This window comes from Neovison vison, chromosome 5 (assembly GCF_020171115.1).
Source record: "Neovison vison isolate M4711 chromosome 5, ASM_NN_V1, whole genome shotgun sequence".
Classification (NCBI taxonomy): Eukaryota; Metazoa; Chordata; class Mammalia; order Carnivora; family Mustelidae; genus Neogale; species Neogale vison.
The window spans coordinates 66337049-66350517 of NC_058095.1; the positions used below are offsets into that span (position 1 = coordinate 66337049).

The 13469-nt window shown below is 45.2% G+C and overlaps 1 protein-coding gene across 1 annotated transcript in view; it reads right to left on the reverse strand.

The window, feature by feature from the left end:
• Window positions 1-13469, reverse strand: part of LOC122907377 (cytospin-B-like) — a 426680-nt gene that overhangs the window by 195712 nt on the left and 217499 nt on the right.

Consider the following 13469-nt stretch of genomic DNA (forward strand, 5'->3'; position numbering starts at 1 on the left):
CCCTTGCTTGAAACGAGTGACTCCATCTTGCTCTCTACAAATGACCGCAGCTGAGAGTCCTGGTTTGGGGGTCAGAGAGATGCATTTTAAATCTGAGCTCTGCCACCGAGGCAGCAACTGTTAGTTGCCCCTGAAGATCCATCTTTATCTTCTGATATGGAACTAGAACCCCCAATTATTGTACATTTATTTTTTTCCAGAGAAGCGAGACTCTGGGTCATGGCACAGTTCAACACAGAACCCCACGTTGTCCTGAGCCCACCAAAACATGGCCTCATCTAAATGTCGGCGCAGCTTCACCCTTCCCTCAAATGCCGGGAAAACTCTATTCTACCCTTCCTTTACATCGTCATCCCCATTGGTGCTCAGGTGTGCGGTCGTGGGAGATGACTGCCTGATTTGGTTGAACTGCAGGTTCATCCTTGGTGGCTTGAGATGTCTGCACCACAATGGTATGTTCTGACACTTCCCTGCCCAGGGGCTTTGTCCCATGCCAAGCCTGCAATGCTTATATTACACAGTTGAGAGGGTGTGGGTTTGCACTCCCTGCTCACAGGCATCCCCTGAAACTCTCACCCGTGGCTTTCCTCCTCTCCTTTCCCAAGTCCTCCTGCTCTGCAGGGACTGAAAGCTGCAGGGTGCCCAGCTTCCTCCCTCCCACCACCAGACCCTGGGCTCCACTCTTAGAATGGTTTAGAACAGAAGCTCTTACCGCAGACCCCAAGAGTGCTGTGTCTCTCTCTCCTACCCCTCCAGACTCTACCTAGGTGATCACAGCATGCAGGGGTCACATATGGAAATGAACTCCCTAGAGCAGGAGAATGGCTCCCTCTGAAGTTGGGCAATAGGCTCTCTACCGGCACCTGCAGAGAGCAGGGGGACATTCTGCGAGTCAGAGCACGAGCTTCGGGGAGATGGAGATGATGCTCAAAGCAAGCTGCCGGAGGTCGGAGGTTAGTGGAGCGAAGCCACCAGACTTGAGCTTCCTCCAAAACATGTGCTCCTGTATTAACGGTCCCTGGGCACTCGGGGTCTATCCTCAATTGCCCTGAATTCCTGTGGGGGTGCTGCTGAGGTCGTTTTCTTGCAAAGCACTGCATCCTTCAACCAGCTGGGAGCAGGTGCCACTGTAGGTGCTGTAACTGCAACGATGGAGGGAGAAGTGAGATGGGGCGGCAAGAAAATGGGCCTCTGAGCAGGGCTTGGCGATTTTTTTCTGTAGTCGGTCCGACAGCAAATATCTTGGGCGTTGAGGGCCATCTGGGCTCTTTTGTAACTACTCGTTTGCTTTTACGAAGTGAAAGCAGCCTTCAAAAGAAAGCGGTGTCTTACTAAAACTTTATTTACAAAAATAAGCAATGGATGGACTGGATTTGGCTCAGGCTCCCGAGTGGCCAAAGCCACCTTGGAATCATCCAGATCTGAGTTTGAATTCTGGCTCTGCTGCAGATTGTCTATAGAGCCCAGGCGAGGCCTTCCTGAGCCCTAACTGCCCCATCTGTATAATTAGAATGATGATGCGTGAAATGGTTGTGAGATAGCGCCTAAAGGATGTCTTGCCCATAATAGGTCTCCAATAACAGGTATATGTATTAATGCCAGTATCACAATTTAGAAGCAATTAAGTCTGCAAGGGCTGGATCAGTCAGGGAGGACTTCCTGGAGGAGGAGAATCTGGAGCTGAGTCCTGAAGCAAAGGTAGGAGATGGATAGAAAAGCTGGAAAGACACTCTAGGATGCTTATTAGTGCAAGTGGGGTCCCAGTCACACTGAAGTCCCCTCTCCCTCTGACTCTGCGAACATAGAATCTCAGATCCCTGACTCCTCTGCTACAGCGTCCTTCTCAAGGGCAACAACAGGATCTAATCTTCCATGCACCTGCCCCAGGGCCTAGAACAGGGGCTAGACCTTCAATATAAATAAACAACAAAAGCTTTGCAATGATGGCGGCAATCCTGAATGATTTCTATAGGCCTGATTCTGTTCTATGCACCTCAAATATACTATTTTTTTTAATTTTTAAAGATTTTTATTTATTTATTTGAGAGAGAGAGAGAGAGAATGAGAGAGAGAGCATGAGAGGAAAGAGGTCAGCAGGAAAAGCAGACTCCCCGCCGAGCAGACTCAATCCCGGGACTCCAGGATCATGACCTGAGCCTAAGGCAGTTGCTTAACAAACTGAGCCATCCAGGCGCCCCTCAAATATATTATTTTTAAACATACAACCATCCTATGAGATAGGTGATATTTTCATTTTACAGATGACCCTCATCAAAGGCAAATAGTTTACCCAAGGACAAAGACTGGGTTGGAGTAGGAATCCAGATCACTAATGTTCTCAAACCTACATTCTTCCCGGTATGACGTGCCATCATTTATTAAGATTTTATTTATTTATTAAAGAGATGGAGAGAGAACGCAAGTAGGCAGAGTTGCAGGCAGAGGGAGAGGGAGAAACAGGCTTCCCGCTGAGCAGGGAGCTCAATGTGGGGCTCGATCCCAGGATGCCAGGATCATGACCTGAGCCGAAGGCAGCTGCTTACCCAGTTGAGCCACCCAGGCACTCCAAGGTGCCATTTTTTATCTTTCATTTTTATTTTTATTTTTTATTTATTTATTTGACAGAGAGAGATCACAAGTAGGCAGAGAGGCAGGCAGAGAGAGAGAGAGAGGAGGAAGCAGTCTCCCCACCAAGCAGAGAGCCCGATGCTGGACTCGATCCCAGGCCCCTGAGATCATGACCTGAGCCGAAGGCAGTGGCTTACCCCACTAAGCCACCCAGGCGCCCCTATCTTTCATTTTTAGATTTTTAAAAAAGATTTTATTTATTTATTTGACACAGATAGAGAGAGTGATAGTGAGAGAGGGGATACAAACAGAGGCATTGGGAGAGGGAGAAGGAGGCTCCCCGCTGAGCAGGGAGCCTGATGCAGGGATCGATCCCTGCACCCTGGGATCATGACCTGAGCTGAAGGCAGCCGCTTAATGACTGTGCCCCCCGGTGCCCCGAGGTGTCATCTTTTAAGAACAGATATGTAGGGGCGCCTGGGTGGCTCAGCAGGTTAAGCCTCTGCCTTCGGCTCAGGTCATGATCTCAGGTTCCTGAGACTGAGCCCTGCATCAGGCTCTCTGCTCAGCAGGGAGCTTGCTTCTCCCTCTCCCTTTGCCTGCCTCTCGCCTGCTTGTGATCTCTCTCTTTCTGTCAAATAAATAAATAAAATATTAAAAAAAAAAGAACAGACATATAATGGACACTCAGAAAATGTTCAAGGAACAGTGACTGGATTCCTCTTCCGTGCCAATGCAAAGGCTGTCACTATAAAGAGATGAACTCACCTCGGGACCCTGGGTGGCACAGTGTCTGACTCTTGGTTTCTGCTCAGGCCATGATCTTGAGGTTGTGATCTAGGCGTCGTGAGATTGAATCCCACCTCGGGCTCCACACTCTGGGCAGAGTCTCTCTTGGATTCTCTCCCTATTCCTCTGTCCCTTCCCCCAGAATAAATAAATACATCCAAAAAGGAGAGAGATAGACTCGCTTTGCTCTGCAGTTGCCAGTGAGGAAAGACCAGACAAGAAATCCCTTTTGATCCCCTTATACACTGACCCCACCCCTTGCCCCAAACAAGACCTCCTTCTTTCTAGAACATGGGCTTCACCATCCCTCTTCTCACCTTGCCTCGGGAGTGGTATAGCTGTGGTCTTTCCAGCCCCCTGGTGGTCTGGTTCCAGCAGCCTGTGCAAATTGGGGTTGCACAAGTTGTGGGTGCTAATTACTGTTATATCTGCCTGTCTCTATAGTTGACTGTTGCCAGATTCAGTGAGGGCAAGGTTTCCCTTCTCTGGACAATCAGCTGTTACCCGCCCCCCCCCAAAAAAAAGAAATTTTAAAACATTTGTACCAAAAAGCAGTTATAGGTTTGGATAGACTCCTGGATAGAAAGTTCATCCTCGAGCATCTCAGTTTCATGAACCCCACTTCAGGTGGGGTCTGTCCTCTCCCTTGTGGCTCTTTTGTGTCTTTGCTTGACCCGAAAACGAAAGCTTTCTGGAGATGTTCACACTTCTGTGTGCAGACCCATGTCTCATACTTGGTCTCTGACTCTCCTAAGTCAGGACCAGGAGTTAAAACCTCTCAGTCACTTCCATGTGAAATATGGTTATCATTTCCAAGTGAAATGAACCATTAAATTAACCAAACCAAACCATTATGCAGCGTGGTGTAAAGAAAAGGGGTTTTGGATGCCCACAGAACCATGTTCCAATCCTCAGCTCTGCTTTTTATTAGCTGAAAGATCTTAGGTGATTCATTTCATCTCTCCGATGGCTCGTTTCCTCATTTGCAAAATGAGGCAAATAATAACATGCAACATGCCAGGCTGTTGTGAGGCTGAAACACTATGTTACTTAAGCAAATGAGAAGTCCCTTGCACAGTATCCGGAATACAGCATACACTCAACAGATGTGAGTCTTTTATCTCTATCTTTTTATTTAGATACTGAGCATGAAGGAATAGATACTCATAATAACAGAATATGGGGAAGACATCATCCAAATTTATTCCATGATTGTGGACAGATAGGCAATCCAAGATGGGGGGTGATAAGAGGACTGATTATGAATGTTGAGGCTCACTAGTCTCCTTTTGAGGTGGGGAGGGGGAGACCAAACAATTTTCTTTTTTTTTTAAGCATTTTATTTATTTATTTGTCAGAGAAATCGATTGGGAGAGAGAACAAACAGGGGGAGCAGCAGGCAGAGAGAGAAGCAGGCACCCCGCTGAGCAAGGAGCCCGATGCAGAACTTGATCCCAGGACCCTAAGATCATGACCTGAGCCAAAGACAGACGCATAACGAACTGAGCCACCCAGGTGTCCCAAGACCAAACAATTTTAAGCTAAACATCAGCCTCTACATTCTCTTCATTAGAATCATGCAGGCTGGTGTTATTTCAGAGCCTATGTGAGATTTTTTCATCTGCAAAATGAGAGCCTCTATGGGGATTAAGTTTCCAAAAAGTATATCTAGTAGGTGCTCAAAAACGCTAGCTGAAATGATCACCAGGGTGGTAATGATCATTGCTCTTTTCACACAGTGAGAGACTTCATTTTTCTGATCCACAGAGCATGGGGACTTGTAGGAGGCCATTGCCAGGATCCTGTCTAGCTTTGACCATTGCTGATAGTAGGGTGCTTTGTGAAATACACTTGAGACATCCTGGATAAAGGACCACACCAGGTCCTTGTGGTGGCATAACTGATACGGCTTATCAGCCACTCCTGATGCTTTGGACACAACTCAACTGTCCTTGTGCACAGGAAATAAGGGCAGCCCAAACCCAAGCCAAAACAAGTTATTCTAGCATTCCATTTATCTGGTTTCTTTACAGTCCTTACTCCCAGCAGCACATTAACAACATGGGCAGTCAAACCTTGGGTCCTCCAGGTATCTAGAATCTGTGCACTTTTGTGACTTGTACAAACACATTCCCTTGGCTTCCCTCCAGGCTACTCGGGACTTTCATGTTTGGAGTTAGGGTGGAGCATGTGTGGTCACCCACTGTTTCCCATCCCTGTCTTGGGTCACTCCAGGACCTCTTGGTCTCCTGTGGCTCTGGTTCCAGCTCTGCATGGGCTCTGGACAAAATCACACAAAGGGAATCTGATAGTACCTCATCTCCTGCCCCAACTCTGCCTCTCTCCCCTGCTCTGAGGCTTCCGTACTAACAATGCCCTGGGATTGATATGCACAGCCCTGAGATGCAAGTGAATGCCCTGTGGGGTGGATGTTGATCAATGGGAGATAAGAGCTGGTGGGTGCACGCAGACAGGTTACTGGGGGCGCAACCCTACAGACCAGCAATCCTTCCTACTCAGTGACAGCCCACTCAATAACACCATCTCATACTGGTTCCTGTCTGTCCTGCTTCATTCCCTTTATTCTTCACTGCTGCTCCCTGGAAATGTGCTCCTGGACATAGCCCTGCCGTGAGCCCTCTGCCACCGGCTCTGCTTTCTCGGGAACCCAGGCTAAGCGTAACCGAGTGATTGAAATTTGGGAGTTAGATTATTCACCAGTACGATAGCCATAAAAATATGATGCAGGGTGGTGGGTGGAGAAGCAGACAACCCTGGGCAAACAAAGGGGAACCCCATGTGTCACAATTACACAGGCTTTCAGCTATGACTCATTGGATCAGAGTTTGGTGATAGGTCCAGCTTCTGGCTGAACACAAAACAGCAGGCTCATGGTAGCCAATTGCCAATTCCAACCACTCTGTGAAAAGCCACCAGACCCTTCTGGCAGCTTTCGAGAAGCAATTGTAGAACAGACTTTGCTGTAAAGCAGGTCCAGGATCTAACTGTGAAAATGGCACAGTTGTTGGAAACAAACTGAGGTTGCTTGACGGGAGTGGGGGGGGGGAGGGATGGGGTGGCTGCGTGATGGATATCGGGGAAGGTATGTGTTGTGGTGAGTGCTGGGTGTTGTGTGAGACTGATGAACCACAGACCTGTATCCCTGAAACAAAGAATATATCATATGTTAATTAAAAACAAACAAACCAACAAAAAGTGGCTGAGTTGAAAAAGAGAATGCACCATCTTGACAGGTGTCCCAGTCAAAGTCAGCATGAAGGAGAAGACTGGAATCTGAGCTGTGAAACGGGGACCTTTGTGTAGACAAGCCTGAGCAGATTGACCCGGGAGACTCCTCGAGCCCCCTTCTTACCAGAGGAGAATGTACCACGACTTGGGCTAAAGCAGAAACCTTGCAAAATGCTATTTTTCTACTGAAGATCCACACCTCCACTCTTGAATGTTTTAAAGCAAGTAATCAAAGTCAGGTGCATCTCCTGGACCAGTTAGTCAGTCACTGCTCTGGGAGAAAATAACACACGTCGTAGGACTTGTGGGCCATATTACTGTGATGGGAAGAACGGGGAGGGGCATGTGGGAGAGTGGGTTCTGAAACTGTTGGATTGTGCTGGGTGAAAGATAAGCCCGCAATAATAAGACTTTTCCCCACTTGGGGACTTTCATCCACAAGTCAACACCCAGCACTATGGCCAGTCCTAATTGACTATTGGGATGGAACTCGGCCTAGAGAAATGAGGAGGATATTGGCAGAACTTCCTGGACACAGTATCAAGGAAAAGTCAGAAGGATTAAAGTATGGACATTGGAACTGATTTACCACATAAGACCCGAGAACCCATCAGGGGAGACTCTGCCTTTGTGAAGGCCACCAACATCTCTGAGATACTCAGTGATGACACACCTCTGTTGGCCTGGCGTGGACAGTGAGAAAGGTGCTACTATCAATGGGAATGACAGGATTCCAGAATGACAATGGCCAGGCAACTGCATTTAATTATCAAAGGAAGGTGAGTGTAATTAATGGGTTGCGAGCAAGGCTGAACTATCCATCAAGTTTCTTGATCCACAGGAATTTATCCGGAGAAATGGCTACTGGATCATAGTGTTACCAGTGGGGAAAAGATGAGGACAACTGAGCAGGGCACCCTTATTTATATAATTAGAAGAGAATTCACGAGCTCATGAGCAGGCTAATGCCAGCTGTCATCATGGAAACCACATTCCTACTCAGGGGAAAGTTTCCAGGGGAATGTCGGCTCTCAGGATCAGAGCTCATTGTTTGAAAGGGAAGACGGGTCCCCTTAAGGAAGGACTTTGCAATACACCCTAATTCTATATATTAAAAATTTCCTCATTCCCCCAAGTACACTTGAGATCATATCCCAGAGTAACTATCCACCAGGATAGAAGAAAGACCCAGAATTTCCAAGGACTGTGTGACATGGGATCTCAGACAAGGCTGATTGAAACCAGAGGACATCACACCCTCCTCTGCCTAGAATAAAGGCTTATGGTGGCCAAATGATAATCAAGTCCAAGCTCAAATCTAGCGGATGATGGGCCCTGTGAGTTTTCAGACTGACTCTGAGGCCACGAAGGGGGGATTGTGATAATGCAACAGATACAGTAGACACCTGGCCACACCCTTTACTACCTGTACACTCTAACCAGATAGCTTCCTATTGCAAACATCAGTGAGTTTGTGTCTATGGTCTTTCTTTAGCAGCTGGCCTATGCATGGACAAGTTTGGATTTGCTAAAGAGATAATTCCAGGTCAGAGAAATGGGAATATCAGAATGTATTATGTCATGTTAGAGGCTCTATCAGCAGAACTATGTTCCCTAAGAGGTCCCATGTTTCATGTAAAACATGAAATGAATTAGTGAGAAGGCCACTGGATTATTGGGAATTTGAATGGTGGCCCAGAATTTGTGATAGGAGATGCAGTTATGGAATTGGGCTCCCTAGTGTTAATGGTGATAACAGGATTCTAGAATAGCAGAGCCCTTGGAACAGCCCTAAATTGTCAGAGACATATACCTATGGTTTATGTAGGAATATGTAGGACCCATAGGTATATGTAGGAATGGCTAATGATGATTATGTTCTTGGAGTGAGATAGATGGACAGTGTGGTGGACTGAATGCTTGTGTCTGCCCAAAATTCATATATTGGAATCCTAACCCCACCGTGTGATGACGTTATTAGGAAGTAGGGCCTTTGGGTGGTGATTAGGTCATCAGAGCGCCCTCATGAGTGGAACTAGTGCCCTTATAAAAGACACCCCATAGAGCTCTCTTGCCTCGACTGTCTTGTGTGGACACAGAGAGAATGTAGCCATCTATGAACAGGAATTAGGCCCTCAGTAGACATAGACTCTGCCAGTACCCCTGATCTTGTACTTTCCAGTCTCCATAACTGTGAGAAATAAGGTTTTGTTGTTGTTGTTCAAGTCGTCAGTTCTACAGTGTTTTTGTTATAGCAGCATAAAGAGACTAAGACAGGCAGAAAACAAGGTATTATTTGACTCACATAATCAAAAGATCAAGATCAGATATCAGAACGCTGATGTCACTACCATAATAGAAAAGTTATGACCTTTCATCTGTTTCCAAACCTGAGAGAGTTCTAAGATCTGAGCCTAGGAATTGAAAAGGAGGCCAAATCTTGAGAAACCTTGAAATGCCACAACAAATATATATAGTGGCTGTTCTCCCAATCCTTTCTCCAAATAGGCCTTTAGTCATTGATGAGGCATCATCAGTATGGATTTCCCTAGAATATGGCAGAACCTTCACATTGCTCCCTGACTTGTAGAGTGAGAGTCATTAATTTTTTTAAAAAGTGGGGAGGTGGGGAAGAAAAGCCAACTGGAAGTTTCTGAAACTACTCCCAACCCTTGGCTGAGAAAATAAATCAAGCCATAGTACATCCTACATCCTGGGTGGAATGACAGATTACTATCTCCCCTTAGAGATTTAAAGAATGGGTAGTTGTTCCCATTCTACTTTCTATTTCACTCATGGGCATATGACCCTGTAGAACCCAGATGGATCATGTTGAATGATGGTGGACTACTATGTATTTAACTGAGAAGTAGTCCTAATTTTAGTTGCCCTTCCAGATGAACACAACCTCTGATAATTGGTATGTGGTTATAGATTTAGCAAATTCACTGTTTTTGAATTACATTAAGAATGAGGCTCAAGGCCTGGGTGGCTTAGTGGGTTAAAGCCTCTGCCTTCGGCTCAGGTCATGATCTCGAGGTCCTGGGATTGAGGCCCACGTTGGGCTCTCTGCCGGCGGGGAGCCTTCTTCTCCATCTCTCTCTGCCTGCCTCTCTCCCTACTTGTGATTTCTCTCTCTGTCAAATAAATAAATAAAAATCTTTTTAAAAAAACAAAGAATGAGGCTCAAAAGCAGTCTGCATTCATCTGGGATGGAGAACAGCACAAACTCAGTCTTGTCCAGTCCTTGTTAATTCTACTGCTGGCAGTCGCTTGGCCACAGTTCCCCAGTAAAACAGAACTGAGAGAGAGAGAGAGAGAGATTTTTTTATAAAGGACTGGCTCATGTGACGTAGGAGGCTGTTGGCAAGCTGGAGACCCAGGAAAGCCAGGGTGTGATTCAGTCGGAGTCCAAAGGCTTGAGATCCAGAACTGATCGTACAAAATCCAGTCTGAGAGCAGGAGACCATGAGATGAGATGTCCAAGCTTGAGCTGTGAGGCAGAAAAAAGGGGGTGAAAATTCCTCCTTCCCCCACCTTTTGTTCTCTTCACACCCTCAACAATTGTATGGTCCCCACTCACACTGGAACAGGCAATCTACTTTGCTGAGTCCACCAATTCAAATACCTATCTCATCCAGAAACACTGTCATAGACATACCCAGAAAGAACGCCTACTATGGGCACCTCACGGCTAGTCAAGTTGACCCATAAAACTAACCATCACACTCAGTATCAAAATAGTCCAAGCAATGGTGTCCAACAAAAATATAAAAATACGTAATTTTAGTAACCACACTGAAAAAAAGTAAAAAAGCAAGGGAAGTTAATAATATATGTATTGACTTACTAAACATATCTAAAATATTATCAATTGCCATATATAATCAATATAATGATATTAATAAGATATTTTATGTTACTTTTTCATAACAAATCTTCAAAATCTGGTGTATATTTTATGGTTATAGCATATCTTAATTAACCACATTTCAAAGGCTGAAAAGTTACGTGGAGCTAGTGGCTACCACGGACACTGCAGATCTTAAGAACCCTTCACTGTGGGGACATTCTGCAGAACATCACACTAGGACGCTATACTGATGACATCATATGACCAGACCCAGTGAACAAGAAATGGCAGGTATTCTAGATGCCCTGGTAAGACACATACCATGCCAGAAGGTGGGATATAAGCTCTACAAAGATTCAGGGACCTGCCACATCAGTGAAATTTTTAAACGTGTTAGATATTTATGTAGAAAATAATTTAATTCACCAAAAGAGAGGTCTGGCCTCAGTTCTTGGCTGGTAGGCAGTCATCTCTAGGCTGTTGGAAAGTCATGCCAGATAGATATGTTGTATTATAACTAGGGCCAGCCATATTGTAACAGTGTGATTCGGGGTGGGACCTTTGGGTCACGTGATGTCAGTATGACCTGTCGAGGGGCTGCAGACAGAGGTTAGTTGCAAAGGCAACTGTTTGTGGGATGGAGTCCCAATCCTTCGAACACTAGCCTAGGGTCAACTTCTCTGGTTGGCATTACTCCATGCATGTTGTCATGTATCAATGCCAGGAGAGTAGAGCTCTCTCGACTCCATGGGGAGAGGACAACTGGAGGCTCTGTGTTTTGTACTTGCCCGGATTCTGCCTTATGCATTTCTTCCCTTGGCTGACCCTAACCTGTATCTTTTAGCATTTAGAATCTATAGCTGTGAAGGTAACAGCTATTTGTAAGTTTTGCAAGTCTTTCTAACAAATTATCGAAACTAAAGGTGATCTTGGAGACCCCCAAAAGGGTATCATAAGTGAGGTGATCATGTGCAGACACAGGGGGTGACTTTCATGTTATCATTAAGTGTTGATTTATCTTTGTCTACATATTTACCACTTTCTTTGTTCTGTATGTCTTGTAGCTCAGACTTTCCATCTGTTATCACTTTCTATAAATTCTTTGGCAAATTCAGGTCTGCTAGTGACATTTTTTTCCTTCTGTTTTCATTTGAAAATGTCTTATTTTGTGTCATCTTTGAAATATATGGGTACAGGTTTTCAGGTGGCTAGTTATTTTTACCAGCACACTGAAGATTTAATTCCATAGTCATCTGGCTTCCACTGTAGCTGTTGAAAATATCGGATCCCTAAGTGTCACTCCTTTGAAGGTGATCTGTTTCCCCAACCCCCAGGTTTTTTTTTAAGATTTTATTTATTTATTTGAGAGAGGGACTCACACAAGGCGGGGGCGGGGGGATAGACAGAGGGAGAAGGAGAAGCAGGCTCCCCACTGAGCAGAGAGCCCAATGTGGGGCTCGATTCCAGGACCCTGGGATCATGATCTGAGCTGAAGGCAGATTCCCAGCTGACTGAACCACCCAGGCACCCCGAACCCCCAGCTATTTTTAATAATTTTTTGTTGGGCTCCTGGGTGGCTCAGTAGGTTAAGCATCTGCCTTTGGCTCAGGTCATGATCCCAGGATCCTGAAATCAAGTGCTACATCAGGCTCCCCACTCAGTGTGGAGTTGGTGTCTACCTTTCCCTCTGCCCCTCTCTCCCCACTCATGTACACATACTCTCTCTCAAATAAATAAAATCTTTTTTAAAAAAATAATTTTTTTGTTTATTTCCTGAAGTTTCATTGTAATAGTCTTTTTTTAAAAAAGATTTTATTTATTTATTTGACACAGAGAGCGATCACAAGTAGGCAGAGAGACAAGGGGAAGCAGGATCCCTGCTGAGCAGAGTGGACCCAGGACCCTGAGATCATGATCCTAGCCAAAGGCAGAGGCTTAATCCACTGAGCCACCCAGGTGCCCTCATTGTAATAGTCTTGGTGTGTATTTCCTTTTGTTTAGAGTTCATAGTGATTTTTTTAAAGAGAAAGTGTGTGAGCAGGGGTGTGAGAGGACAAGCAGAGGGAGAGGGGGAGAGAAAATCTTAAGGAGGCTCCATTCCCAGGGTGGAGCCCAATGAGGGCCTCGATCTCACAACCCTGAGATCATGATCTGAGCTGAAATTAAGACTAGGACACTTAACCAACCAAGCCACCCAGAAACCCCTCACAGTGATTCTTAAATCCATAGGCTGTTTTCTGTCTTCACTTCAGGAAAATTGTCAGCCATTAATGTTTCAAATATTTCCTCTGCTACATTCTCTCTTCTCTCCTTCTGGGACTGTGATCAACATACGGTAGACCTTCTCACTCTTTTCTTCTCTATGACTCTCACCTTCACCGCATGCTTCCTTCTGGATATTTTCTTCTGACCTGCCTTCCATTTTACAAATTCTCTCTGTTATAACTCTGCCTATAGAGCCAATGATTTAGTTCTTAGTTTCAGTTATTTTTCTTTTTCAGTTCTAGAATTTCTGGTTGCTTCTTTTTCATATACATTCTGTCAGTTTGTATAATTTTCAGTTCTCTGCCCAAATTTCCAATGTTCTTTTTTATAACCTTGGTCGTAATAGATATAATTATATTCAAATCTATGATCAATAAGTCCACGATCTAGAGCTCCCATGTCACTATTTCTATTGTTTATCATTTTTCCTGGCTTTTGTTCCCAGCGTCTTATCTCCTCATGCACCTGATATCTGTGATCGTGTGCCAGACATTATGTTTGAACAATCATTTGTGGAAATAATTTGAGACGTTGGGTGGTATTAGCTTGTTTCATGTGGATTTTCATTTGCTTCCACCAGGAACCCAGGGCACTAGGAATCAGGATTTGCTTGATGTATTGCTGGGGTTAGGATTTCCTGAGTCGTACAGAGGACTGGAAGCTGGGTTGCAATCCCTGTAAAGGGCTGGTTTACTTCTGATGTAGCTTTTTCAGAATCCTGATCCAAAGCAAGCCGGGGGCTCCA